Source organism: Podarcis muralis, chromosome 3 (assembly GCF_964188315.1).
Source record: "Podarcis muralis chromosome 3, rPodMur119.hap1.1, whole genome shotgun sequence".
Taxonomy (NCBI): Eukaryota; Metazoa; Chordata; class Lepidosauria; order Squamata; family Lacertidae; genus Podarcis; species Podarcis muralis.
Genome location: NC_135657.1, coordinates 91,731,770 through 91,745,846, shown reverse-complemented (window position 1 = coordinate 91,745,846; position 14,077 = coordinate 91,731,770). Strand labels below are relative to the sequence as shown.

The 14,077-nt window shown below is 44.0% G+C and overlaps 1 protein-coding gene across 14 annotated transcripts in view; it reads left to right on the top strand.

The window, feature by feature from the left end:
- GREB1 (growth regulating estrogen receptor binding 1) overlaps positions 1-14,077 on the top strand; it is an 89,707-nt gene that overhangs the window by 12,878 nt on the left and 62,752 nt on the right. Inside the window, exon 1 of one of the 14 annotated variants that reach the window (XM_077926335.1) lies at positions 13,874-14,013. The exons of the other annotated variants lie outside the window; for them this stretch is intronic. The gene's annotated coding sequence lies outside the window, so the exon portion shown is untranslated. Of the gene's footprint in view, positions 1-13,873; positions 14,014-14,077 lie in introns of those variants that run through there. 14 annotated transcript variants of the gene reach the window in all.

Here is a 14,077-nt window from a genome sequence, read left to right as displayed (position 1 = left end):
GCTTCCCTAGGAAGCAGCAGTGAATTTGGAGCACTTATAGTGGATTTTTTGCTTAATTAATGAAGAGAGGTTCTGGCCTTGGGGCCTCTGGTTATTTTCAGAACCCAAGAACGTAACTAAGGTTACATTTAACACCATGCATTTTAATCACTATGGCACCACTTTCAAAAGTCACAGCTTCCCCCAGAACATTCTGGAAACCCCTATTCCCCTCCTAGAACTACAATTCTCAGAGTGATTTAGAAATCCCTTATCACAGGGAACTTTGGGAATGGGAGCTGTATGAGGGGAATGGAGGGGGTGTGTGTCTCCTAACAACTCTCAGCACCCATAGTGGCATTCCTGTATCGGGAAATTTTTAATGTCGGATGTTTTACAATTTTTTATATATGCTGTAAGCCACCCAGAGTAGCTGCGGAAACCCAGCCAGATGAGTAGGGCATAAATAATAAAAGTATTAGTATTATTATTACAGTGGTACCTCAGGTTACATACGCTTCAGGTTACATACGCTTCAGGTTACGGACTCCGCTAACCCAGAAATAGTGCTTCAGGTTAAGAACTTTGCTTCAGGATGAGAACAGAAATTGTGCTCCGGCGGTGTGGCGGCAGAAGGAGGCCCCATTAGCTAAAGTGGTGCTTCAGGTTAAGAACAGTTTCAGGTTAAGAACAGACCTCCGGAACGAATTAAGTTCTTAACCCGAGGTACCACTGTGTTATCACTATTACTATTACTATTACTATTACTATTACTATTACTACTACTATTACTATTACTACTACTACTGCAGCTCCCATAATTCTTTGGGGAGAAAGTCATGACTGTTTAAAGTAGTAAAAAGGTAAAGGTAAAGGTACCCCTGCCCGTACGGGCCAGTCTTGACAGACTCTAGGGTTGTGCGCCCATCTCACTTAAGAGGCTGGGGGCCAGCGCTGTCCGGAGACACTTCCGGGTCACGTGGCCAGCGTGACATCGCTGCTCTGGCGAGCCAGAGCCGCACACGGAAACGCTGTTTACCTTCCCGCTAGTAAGCGGTCCCTATTTATCTACTTGCACCCGAGAGTGCTTTCGAACTGCTAGGTTGGCAGGCGCTGGGACCGAAAAACGGGAGCGCACCCAGCCACAGGGATTCGAACCGCCGACCTTTTGATCGGCAAGCCCTAGGCGCTGAGGCTTTTACCCACAGCGCCACCCGCGTTTAAAGTAGTATCAGTGCTTAAAATGCATGGTGTGGATGTTTTCTCCTGCTCTCGAGGATAAGACTTGAACCATAGGCTTCAAGTTACGAGAAAGGAGATTCTGACTAAATATCAGGAAAAACTTTCTGACAGTAAGAGCTCTTTGACAGTGGAACAGTCTGCCTCAGGAGGTTGTGGACTCTCCTTCCTTGCAGGTTTTTAAGCAGAGGTTGGATGGCCATCTGCCATGGTTGCTTTAGCTGAGATTCCTGCGTTGCAGGGGGTTGGACTAGGTGACCCTTGGGGTCCTTTCCAGCTCTATGATCATATGTGGCCGAAGACAATAGGCACCTTTGGTAGGCAGAACAAAAAGAAAAAGCAACCTCCAGCATGTTGCTTAGGGCTCAGGGAACACAATGGCTGCTTACCGTCCTTCCTGGTGAGTGGCAGTCTGGCCCCATGAGGTGCCTCCTTTCCCTCCCGGATGTGCTGTGCCATCTTTGCTTGTTCCCCATCCCCCTCGGCCCCCCTCGCCAACCCATCCATTCAAATTGGCCAATCCATGGCGGCCGGGGGGGGGGGGAGGGGGAGGCATGACAAGCCGACCTGAGGGCAGCAGGCCCTCCCTCCATCTTTTTAGCCTAGCCGGCTTCTGAGCCCAGCATCCAGTCGGCTGGGAGCGTACAATTCAAGTAGTTAGTCTCAGTCCCTTGCCAGACTGCGCGTAATTCATTCAACGCGCTGTGCTGTTCACACATTTTCACCCATGGCTGCCACGCTATACAAAAGCTGGCTAACCTCTTAGCGGTACATGTGGCATGTTAAACCATCACAGTCACCTCAGACCTTTAAAGCAGGGCTGTCACCCAGCTGAAGTACTTCTGGTTCACTGGTGACTGGCGAGAGAACTATGCACTCCAACTCCCATCAGCCTCATCCAGCAAGGATGGTTGTCAGGGACAATGGGAATTACAGTCCAGCAACATCTGCAAGGCCCTGGGTTTCCCGCCACTGTCTCAATTCATTAACCATGTGGATCTAATTAAATTAGCCAATTGTGTTTGTGAGTGAAAACAATAGCTCAGAAGAAAACATCATGCTTTCTTTTGCTTTCACAACACAAGCAAGCCATCCTTTCCTTTTGAAAAGATAAATGCTAAGGCTATAATCCAACATGCACTTACCTAGGAGTAAGATCCACTGAATGCAGTGGGACCTACTTCTGAGTAAGCACACATACAATTGTGCTGTAAAATTTCCATCTCTGTTTTGTTTAGAAGAGATGCTGCACATAAATTAAAATGGACATGTTGGCGCTTCAATTAATTAAAATTAGCATGTTGCTGCCTGCTGCTGCAGCTTCAAAACCTTAATATTCACATTGAATGTAATTGCTAGGAGTGCCTGTTGGAGTGGGGGGTGGTTTTGTCCAGTGGAGAGATATAGGAGCCTTGGATGCAGGAGAATTGGTATCAAATCTCAGTCTTGGGCTGCTTTCTGGCTTTGGGCAAATTGCAGATTCTCTTTCAGCCTTAGTTAAGAAACTGCATATCCTATTACAGGGGTTCCCAAACAGTTGTCCATCGACCACCAGTAGTGTGTAAGCTTCATTTATGTGATCCACAACATGTCTGTGGATTTGACGCTGAAGGTGAGAGATGGCACACTGGTCACATTAAATATTGTACCTATTGTTAATTCTATTCTTGCTGCTTCTTTTCTTTCTTATGTTGTGTTCTGCCAGTTGGATTCTGTGGAATTATAATTGCTGCAACAGGCAGGAAAGTCATTAAGGGGGTCCATCAAGACCCTCTGTCAATTAGCTTCCGGACCCAATTCAAAGTGCTGGTTTTGACATATAAAGCCTTAAACAGCTCAAGACCACAATACCTGCCTTCGCCGGTGTAAACCATCCCATACTCTGCGTTCATCATAGAAGCATAGAGTTGCAAGGGACCCTGAGGATCATCGACCCCCTGCAATGCAGGAATATGCAGCTGTCCCATATGGGGATTGAACCTGCAGCCTTGGTGTTCTCAGCAACATGATCTAACCAACTGAGCTATCCAGTGCTGTAATCATCTGAGGCCCTGCTTCATGTGTCCCCTCCTTGTGAAGCCCAGAGGGTGCCAACACGTGCATGAGCCTTCTCTGTGGTGGCCCCCCGTTTGTTCAATGCCTTTTAAATGTGTCTACTTATTTACTTTTTTTTTTAAAAAAATTAATTTATTGCTTTAAAATCGAAACTTACACAACAAAAGCTTGAAAAAAGAAAAAAAGAAAAGAAACCAAAGAAACACAATACATCTCTTACAAACAAAAAAACCCAATAGAACAATACATCACAAATTTACAAAAATGTTCCATCAACTTCCGACTTCCTTGATATGGGTTCTTTGTTTTCTTAATTACTTGCCTCTCTTTTTCAATAAACTTTATCCTTATTCAATCTTGTTTGACTTCATTATACCTTAATCAGTTCCGAGAGTTATTCGAAGCATTCTAAAGTTTTTATATGGGGACACTGTTCTTTTAAATATTTTCTATAGCTTTCCCATTCCCTTTTGAACTTTTGGGTTGAACGATCTGTGATCTTTTCCATCATATATGCTAGTTCCATGTATTCAAGCATTTTCCCTTGCCATTCCTCTTTTGGTGGAGTTTTATCTCCTTTCCATCCCCTGGCAATCAGCATCCTCGCTGCTGTTGTTGCATACAAAAAGATCCTTCTTTTCTCCCTTGGGATGTTTGATGCCATTATACCTAATAGGAAGGCTTCAGGTTTTTTTTATTAAACTTTATTTTGAACAGGTTTTTTTTAATTCATTGTGTATAAGTTCCCAAAAGCTCTTAATTTTTTTTGCAACCCCACCCACCTGTATTTTAGTCTGTGAACTGCCCAGAGATCTTACGATGAAGGTAGGCATATAAATCTAATAAATAAAATAAATTATTTTGAAGTGGTCTTTGTGGAGGTGGGGGGAGTTTGGGAACGTTGGTTCCAAGTACAGGGGCAGAATAACATGCAGTACGGTCTGCCATGATCATGCATAAAATAAGGGCTGTGGTCTCACTTTTAGAGCCTTTGGCACATGCTGGTGAGAGAGTCCAGTCCTTCCTAAACTACCCTCTTAACCTCTCCCCTCAAGTTATTCTCTGCAGCCAGTCTTACTTCTGAGGAGAAAAGGGACTCAGTGAGAGCAGACTGCAAGTAGGGTAGCCACAGGCAGGGGGAGATTTAGTGAACCCCATCTGTGTGCCCTTTTGGCTCTAAAATTAGGTTATACCCAGTGCTATTTTTCTATAAAAAGAGGTGTTTGGATCTCACCATGAACACCTCCCTTGTTCTCTTATAATGGCAATGGTGCCCACCTAAGAGGTGCCAGAACTTTCTGGTGTGTTCCGGCTGGAAAAAAACCCCACTGTGCTTTATATGTGATTTGGGCAGATCAGCTGCTGTCATGTCTAAATTTGCCCTTAGCTCAGTCTCACACTTGGTGGGTGGCCTTAGGCTAGCCAGTAACCTGCAGCTTCCCGCTCTGCCTAACTATCACACAATTTACCCTTGTGGCAAGAGTCAAGCTAATTTTCCAGGGTCGTTATAAAGATTGCTATCTAGGTGAAACACAGCATTGATATAGAACTTTTATGTCCCACCCCAGGGTATTATTTAGGGATGAGGCATTTTGTGAGTTAACAGTTTTGGTTTTTATGCCTTGGATGATTTTTGTGTGCGTATTCATCAGAAGTTTTAATAAATAGGTTGGCAACCTCAGGCATACCTCAAAACCCACAGCCAGTTTTCTAAGCCATTACAGGTCAAGAAGTCCTTTCCACAAACAGAACGGTATGTCCTTTACCATTTTTACAAAAATATATTTATCCTGTGGGGTTGTTGGTTGGTGTTTTCTCCCTCCCCACCCCAAATTTAAATCTTATTTCTTTCTGTTCTTTTTTTTTGGGGGGGGGAGGGGGATGATTCAGGGTGGAGAATGAATCACGAGGCCTCTCAACCACTTGGGCTTTATGTAGTATCCTGGGGCGCTAGGCTCTACAGCTCTAGCTGTTTATGCCCTACCTCCCTAGAAGATGGTCTCTCCCCCTGTATCCTGTTGTGGCATGACCAAGAATGCCACGCAAGTGCTAACTTTCTACCACAAAGCCACACACACACACACACATCCCAACCCAGAGAGGGAGAGAATCTCAGCGACCTCTCATGACTACGGAAGGGTGTAGTTCTGGAGAAATGAACGTCTAGTCCCATCTTGTTCCACAGTTGGGGTCCAGGGCCACTAGCTACAACAGATACCAAACTTGCTTGTACGTTATGTACATCAGAGAAGCCGGCATTTAAGCCGATGCACTATGTGTCACGCTTGGAAAGCAAAACGACTGAGCGTTGGGCCTGCTTGCTTGGTGGTTCTTCTTATAAGAGAATTAAACAGATTCACGAAGGATAAGTCTATCAGTGGTTGTGTTCTTCCTACACGGTTGGGAATTGTCGGTGCTATTGGACTCATGTCCCGCATGTGGGCTTCCCATGGCCAACTGGCTAAAGTTGTGAGATAAAATTCAACTTCCTCACTGCCCACTGTGAGAACGGAATGCCGGATTGACCCAGCAGACTTTTACCTTCTTATGGTGTTGTGTTGATTTGAAATTATGACACTAAAGGCTTAACTTTTAGTGATTTTTTTTAAAAGCAATGGGGAAAATGCATTGTAAAGTGTGGGGTAATTCTTGCTTCAGTGCAGTGTCATCTAACCTCCCCTCATACATTGACAAAGAAAAAGAAATGTGTGTGTTGCAGGGGGTGGGGGTGGGGAAGCAGGGAAAAACTAGGGAAGGAACAGAAGTAACTAAGGCCCAGACTGGATCAGTCACCAATGAGGGTTTCCCTTGAAATGCAAACAGCAGCTTCACAGGTTTGGAAGGGGAATACAGTGGTACCTCGGGTTACATACGCTTCAGGTTACATATGATTCAGGTTACAGACTCCGCTAACCCAGAAATAGTACCTCGGGTTAAGAACTTTGCTTCAGGATGAGAACAGAAATCGTGTAGCGGCGGCGGCGCAGCAGGAGGCCCCATTAGCTAAAGTGGTCTTCAGGTTAAGAACAGTTTCAGGTTAAGAACGGACCTCTGGAACGAATTAAGTACTTAACCCGAGGTACCACTGTATGGCAAGGAGAGCACAAATTCCCCAGCCAGTCTTCTAGATGCTCAGGCTTCCCTGGGGGTAAACCACACACACACATTAATTACAGTCATGCAATTAACGTCATGTTTCCTTTGGCCCCGAGGGCAATTTGTTAGTCATTGTAAACAGGGAAGGGCATAGGTCCGTGGTAGAGAAAATTTGCATTTTAATTTTTTTTGCACCCTTTTGCACAGGTGTTGGGTATGGAAAAAATGAATGTGTCAGATAATTGGAATGTATGTCCACTGAAATATGTTAGACTATTGATTGGTGGGTAATGGGAGCTACATCCCACCTTTTTGCAAATTTACGGGCTTATTCAGATGTATATTGGGATCCATTGTCAGATATTAATTCATCACAAATGCCATGCCTTGACAGTACTATCTTTGGGTGGGTTATTATAGCTCCGGATGAGGTGTTTTTAAATTCTGTTACTTCAAATTGACTTTAAGTTCGTTACGTTTTCCTTCCAGTTCAAATAAATCTGTAACCAGTTGCTGCCAGGCTCTGCTGGGTACCTCCCTAGTTATCATGTGTTCTTTTTTGTGTTTTTGATGTTTTGCACAAGTGTTACAGGTTCCAACCATCTCCTCCCTTTGTACATTAGGTCAGTAGAAGGTGTGCCTTGGCCTTCATTTTCACAATACCATCTCAAGGTCTTCTTCATGTTCCCGTATCTCTGGACACATTGCCTTTGAGGTCACAATCCTTTCCCCTTTCAGAATCAGACCATTTTCTACTGTTAGCTCTATCTTATCATTCCAGAAATACAGTAGACCACCCCACACTTATGGTTTCTTTAAGGCAGACAATATCCTGCCTCTCTCTGTTTTGTGCCTAGTTTCTTCCAGTTTGTGATTGCGTTGAGGTCTTTCAATAGCATGTACACCTGCTCTTCTAAGTCTTTTTTATCTTTGGCATTTCTATGGGTGGCATTTCTCTTAAAGGGGCCACATGCCAGATATTTAATTGATAATGCATATGTTAAACGTAAAGGGACCCCTGACCATTAGATCCGGTCGTGACTGACTCTGGGGTTGCGACGCTCATCTCGCTTTATTGGCCGAGGGAGAAGGCGTACAGCTTCCAGGTCATGTGGCCAGCATGACTAAGCCGCTTCTGGCGAACTAGAGCAGTGCACGGAAACGCCGTTTACCTTCCCGCCGGAGCGGTACCTATTTATCTACTTGCACTTTGACGTGCTTTCGAACTGCTAAGTTGGCAGGAGCAGGGACCAGGAAACGGGAGCTCACCCTGTCACGGGGATTCGAACCGCCAACCTTCTAATCAGCAAGTCCGAGGCTCTGTGGTTTAACCCGCAGTAAAAAGGTAAAGGTACCCCTGCCGGTACGGGCCAGTCTTGACAGACTCTAGGGTTGTGCGCTCATCTCACTCTAGAGGCCGGGAGCCAGCGCTGTCCGAAGACACTTCCGGGTCACGTGGCCAGTGTGATGAAGCTGCTCTGGCGAGCCAGCGCAGCACACGGAAACGCCGTTTACCTTCCTGCTAGTAAGCGGTCCCTATTTATCTACTTGCACCTGGGGGTGCTTTCAAACTGCTAGGTTGGCAGGCGCTGGGACCGAGCAACGGGAGCGCACCCCGCCGCGGGGATTCGAACCGCCGACCATGCGATCGGCAAGTCCTAGTCGCTGAGGTTTTACCCACAGCGCCACCCGCGTCCCTTTTTAACCCGCAGTACAAATAGTATATTTCTGGAACATTTGTGCTCCTCTGACATGGTAACCCTCAGGACTGCAAACTCATACATTTAAAGCACCCTGCTCCCAAGAATCCTGGGAACTGTGCTTCACCCCCCATGGAGCTACAATTTCCCATACTCTTAGAAAACTACAGTTCCCAGGATTCTATGGGAGCAGGGAATATGCTTTAAATGTAAGGCGTTTATGCAGTATTTCCAGAGTTGAACCTGACAAAAAGTCAGCAGGGCACTGCATCATATGTTTCCTTCTTTGTTGCCTGAAAATTGTCCAAGGGAAATTGGAGTTCTTGTACAAGTGTTCCAAAGTTGTTTTTGTCGCTGTTTCTGATTGCATCCCACCCAGCCCCATAAAACAGTGCACTTGGCACATTTGAACAATAAACAAACATTCAATTGCCCGGAAGACCTTTGGTTTGAAACAACAGACTGGAGACAAATAAAGTGGCTTGTTATATTTGATACTTGATAACATGCTGATAACATGCTGTAGCTTAACATTATGTGCCTGATCAAAATTTATTCTGACCTGACCCTAGACATTCATTTGGAACTAATTTCTGTTGGCTTCCCATAAATGTGCTAGCATGCAGCCTTAATATATTAATACAGCAGATCACAGTGCCAGCAACCATGGAAAAGCTTGTCAGTACAAGGTCCACAACTTCATGACTACATAGTTATGATTCAGTGTTTGCTTGAATTGCAAATAAAAGTAGTTTTGAATATACTTCTTTTCCCACTTTGGGGTTAGGGTTGTGATTTCGCACAGAATTCTGTGCTGTATGTATGAACCAATCAGCCAAATTTTGTTGAATTATCCAAGCTATATAATTTATTCATCATCACTTATTTGAATGTGGGGAGGGGCAAGCATACATTCAAGGGACCTTGAAGCTGCCTATCTATTGTTAAGTACATGGGCAGCAAACTGAGCAGGAAGACATGGCCCCTGATCACAATCTTCCCCCATTAGAGTGCATTGTATTTCTATTTAAATTATGGCACTGTTTTGTCCACATATGTAGAAATCAGCAGATGCATTTTTATGCAAATCTACTTCACACTGGGTCTTCATATTTTCTGGAGAAGCATAAAGAACCATCTTAACCAAAAGCTGCTTTGAGGATATTTTTCTTTCTTTCTTTCTTCCTTTCCCACCCTAGCTACGATATCTTTTTATCTTGTGATATCAGAGGCAGGACATGGGACCTTCTATGAAGCAGGTCCTCTAGTACTGATGCTGATTATTCTTCTCCTAACTGTGGGGCTGGGAAAGGTAGAAGCTTCAAAACCTGGACTGATCCCAAAACAGCATTAAGGCAGTTCGCCATCCCAGGAGAAAACCAAAACCTAGAAAAATCCTGGCCGTCCTGAAGTTGCCAGAACCCACCTGTCAGCTCCATGTCCACCACCAGAAGTGATGCTGGACTCAGGTTCTAGGCAGCTCCCAGCAGTTGCTAGCACAAGGAGAGGGTTTGGAACTGGGTAGAAAGGGTGAAATGAATCTGGAATCTTTCTCAGCAGAGCTAATCCAGGCTGTAACCATATTATGGGCTGTGTTAATTAATCAGGCATTTTTCATTGCTCAGAAAGACTTTGCTCAATACTTGGTACATGTGACTTGGTGGAAGGTGATCATCCTAATGCTAGTGATGGTTTAAAATTACTTGTGTATTAGACAGCGTTATTGATGCTCTTTGGAAAGTTTCCAGTCCCAAATCAGTTGATGTGGTTTGTAAAAGAATGCATGGGGCAACCCAGCCAAATGGGTGGGGTATTATTATTATTATTATTATTATTATTATTATTATTATTATCCACTAGCCTCACTCCCAACTTCCTGTGGTCATTAGAACTTCTGAGCAGAGCATGCAAATTGTATGGGTATAGGCTTTTCCTGCTATACTCTAGTTCACCAGATGCCAATCATATGTCTCAATATGAAAACAAGCTCTACTTTCTTGGCAAAGGCTGCATCATTTGTAAAATAATCTGTCTGTTTAATAATGCATTCTATTGAAAAGGAATGGGAGGATTTGCTTAGGCATGATTCATCACCGTCTGTTACAATAATTATAAGGGTTTTTTTCTTGCTTCCCCGGTCAAAACGACCTTATTTTTATAGGTTTTTTTCAGTGCTTGTATGCTTTGCTTTAGGGTTTTGAAAATAAGTTTAGCAACAGAGACACACCTAATTCATTTGCTGGAGGCACTAATGGCCTGTCTTGTTTTCTTCCACATTTCTGTTTGCCATGGTGCCAGAACAGAAATTTTTGTACAACTAAGTTTGATAGGTGACGCAATTGCAAGTCCAACTCACATTTTGATTGCTCACTGAAATTTCCCATCATTTATGAGTGGGGTGCAAAGTGGGGGCTACGATTCATAGTAATAATTATTAGCATTTATGTCACTCTTACATGGGACGCGGGTGGCGCTGTGGATTAAACCACAGAGCCTACGGCTTGCCGATCAGAAGGTCGGCGGTTTGAATCCTTGCGATGGGGTGAGCTCCTGTTGCTCGGTCCCTGCTCCTGCCAACCTAGCAGTTCGAAAGCATGTCAAAGTGCAAGTAGATAAATAAGTACCGCTCCAGCGGGAAGGTAAACACCGTTTCCATGCACTGCTCTGGCTCACGAGAAGCGGCTTAGTCATGCTGGTCACATGACCCGGAAGCTGTACGCCGGCTCCCTCGGCCAATAAAGCGAGATGAGTCAGATAAAGCCAGAGTCGTCCATGACTGGACCTAATGGTCATGGGTCCCTTTACTTTTACCCGTGTCACTCTTAGAGCAGGAGGCAGGAACCTGTGGCCCTGCAGATGTTTCTGGATTCCAACTCCTACCAACTCCAGTGAAATCCTGTACATGTTCTATTAAGAAACAAACACCTGGGACTTACTCCCAGGTAAATGTGTACAGTATGGCAACCTTAAGTAACCCATTATTTCTCATTCCCCTCCCCCTCCCCAGTCCTCTATAGTGGGATGATATAGGTCTACCACAGTGGTTCCCAATTGCAACATTTTCAAAAGTATGTGTTCCATGGTTTGGCTATTGAAAAACGGGGTTCGCAGTAGCTAATTGGGAACTACTGGCTTACTTTACAGGGTTGTTGTAAAATTTGCCTAGTTAATGTATGCATTTTAATCCCTAACCATTGGACAATCTTATGACTAGCAATGAATGGATGCCAATTGCATATACAATATTAGGCAAACCTGACAGTCTCAAAGTTGAAATTTGTGTATTTTGCGTGTTTTTTATCTTTTGATTTTTGTGTTGTGAACTGCCCTGAGATCTACGGATGGAGGGTGGTATACAAATTTAAATAACAATAACAGCAGCAGCAGCAGCAGCAGCAGCAGCAGCAACAACAACATCGTCTTTAATTTTCTACAAGTAGCCCAGTAAAAATGTCTAAATAACACAACATTTCAATCCTGTTAAGGCTGCAAAGTACTGTAATTTGCATAAGAATATTTTCTGGAAAACCTACATAACTAGAAACAGCACGAAGAAACTTGCATATATATTTTTAGACAATAGACTACCCCAAGCCAAATTCCAATGTATGTCAGAGTAGTAAAATATCCCAAAGCAAATTCATGCATGTGATGTCAGAAGGACTCTAAAACTGTCTCTTTGGATTAGTTTTGTTTGAAAAACTCCATCAGACTTTTTTTTTTACCTCAATACTTTCCATTGGTTGTGACAAAAAAGCACTTCAGTAGCAAAAATTTTGGGATATTTTGTGTCCAAGCAGTTTCGCTTATATGATAGAAAGAAAACGATAAATAAAAAGTGGCTGAAATTGGAGGACATTGTTTATTATTGCACAGGTGGCAATGTCCCAGAAGGACTATGTTAATAGTTCAACTTGTGTGTAAATTCTGCAATGAAAGGTGCACCTGGAGTTGAATTTTGTCCCAAACTACCAGCCACATCCGTTACAGGGGGGGGGGGGTACACTATTTTTTAAAACAATTCATTACTACTACTACTACCGTTATGAAAAATGCTTATAATTACCAATCAAAATTCCAAATCAGTAACTAAGATTATTTTATTTGTTTAAGCAACACATTGATATACAGCCTTTATAAATGCTTACCCCAGGTGGCTTACAAAAGCAACAAAGAATGCAAATAATAATTAAAACAATAAAATTGGTAGCAAAAATAAAATCCATTGGAACAGCAGAGCGACAAAGTCCCTTCATAGTGTTTAAAATATACTTTTCCTTACAGTGCTTAATATCCAGTTCATTAAAATCCCTGTAATTACGAACAGAAGGTGTAGCCGCCTCTAGGAACATTCTCGTGTGTGGGTTGGCCGCTTCACTCAGACTATGAGCTCAGCTTAGTTCAGGAAGAGAGCAGTTACAGAAAGCATTTGTGGTATGAAAAGTTATGACATTTCTGTAGGGAGTAACGGTTTCCTTGGTAACCTCTAGGTTAGATTACTGCAAAATGTTATATGTGGGGCTGCCTCTGAAGATGATTTGAAAACTGTAGCTGGTGCAGAAATCAGCAGCCTGCTTGTTCAATGGGACAAGATGTTTGAGCACATAACACCAAACCTGGCCCAGCTGCACTGGCTGCTAATTAGTTTCTGGGCCCAATTCAAAGGCCTGGTTTTGATCTGTAAAGCCATAAACGGCTCAGGACCGCAATCCCTCAAGGAGACCTCTCCTCATATGAACTGACCTGGAGCCTGCTATCATCATCTGAGGCCCTTCTTTGTGTTTGCCCCTCCACAAGAGGCCAGGAGGGTGGCAACACGAGAACAAGCCTTTTCTGTGGTGGCTCCCTGTGTGTGGAATGCTCTCCCCAGGGAGGCTCGCCTGGCACCTTCATTGCATACCTTTGGGTGCCAGGTAAAAACACCCCTCTTCTCCCAGGCCTTTGGTAAATCAAACTGGCCTTTTAAACTGGGGTGTGTGTCTCTGTGTGTGTTTTTGTCTTACTATTTTGTTTGTTTTGCACGCTGTGCATTTTTGTGCTTTTTATACTGGAAACCGCCCTGTGATCCTCGGATGAAGGGTGGTACACAAATTTAATAAAGCAAATTAGGTTTTTCTTTTATGTGAGTGTCAGGTCTGGTTCTTCCATGTGCACATTCCCAGGTAAGGCTGAGAAAACATAGAGGTCTGATTTGGTGTAAGAAAGCTTCCTAGGTTCTGTCACACCAGATACTCACCTTGGGTTCATATATCAGATCCACACGTCAGCTGGCTCGAGAGCCCTTTCCTTCCATGTTATAAGAAGAGAGCACTTTAAACAAACACTCGCATCAATGAAGTTTTAGCTTTTTGAAACCGTACAGTGCAAAGTCCAGCCCTCTGCCTTCCAAAAGGGAATAGCGGCTGTGTTGGGGAGGGCAGTGTGGGGGGGGGGGAGCTGTTGACGTTAATAGTACCTCAGACTGACAGACTGGTAAGTACTTGACTGGGAGCAACATGACCTAGCAAAACACTTCAGTGTTAATAAGACATTAGGGGGGTTGGATGCTTCCATTTATCATCTAGCCCATCGGACCCACAAGATTCTGGAACAGCTTGCTGGGTTATGGTGTAGCCCTTATTTTGTTTCCGCCGTGGCCACAGAACATAACAGAGATAGCTTTGAATCCTTCCTCTGTTCTGCTGTCACAGAAGAATGTTCGTGTCATGATGACCTGACCAAGTGTTCAGTTGCACACACACTGCACTGTTTCCAGAGGGTTACTCAGTCAGGCTGACAGGCTCTCTCTTCTGAATCAAAGGGAGGCAAACTCCAGCAGAGCTGGAGTTGGCAGCTATCAGCCACCTTTGCAAGTGCTCTGGCAGTGCTCAGTTCACGATGATTCAAATCACGAGGCTGACTTAGGGACATAATTTTGGGAGCCTGAACACCTCAGCTGTGTAAGGTATAGTGTGTGTTGTTTTTTTTGTTATGTTGGGAACATTTGCTTATTTCTTCCTCTTGTGTCA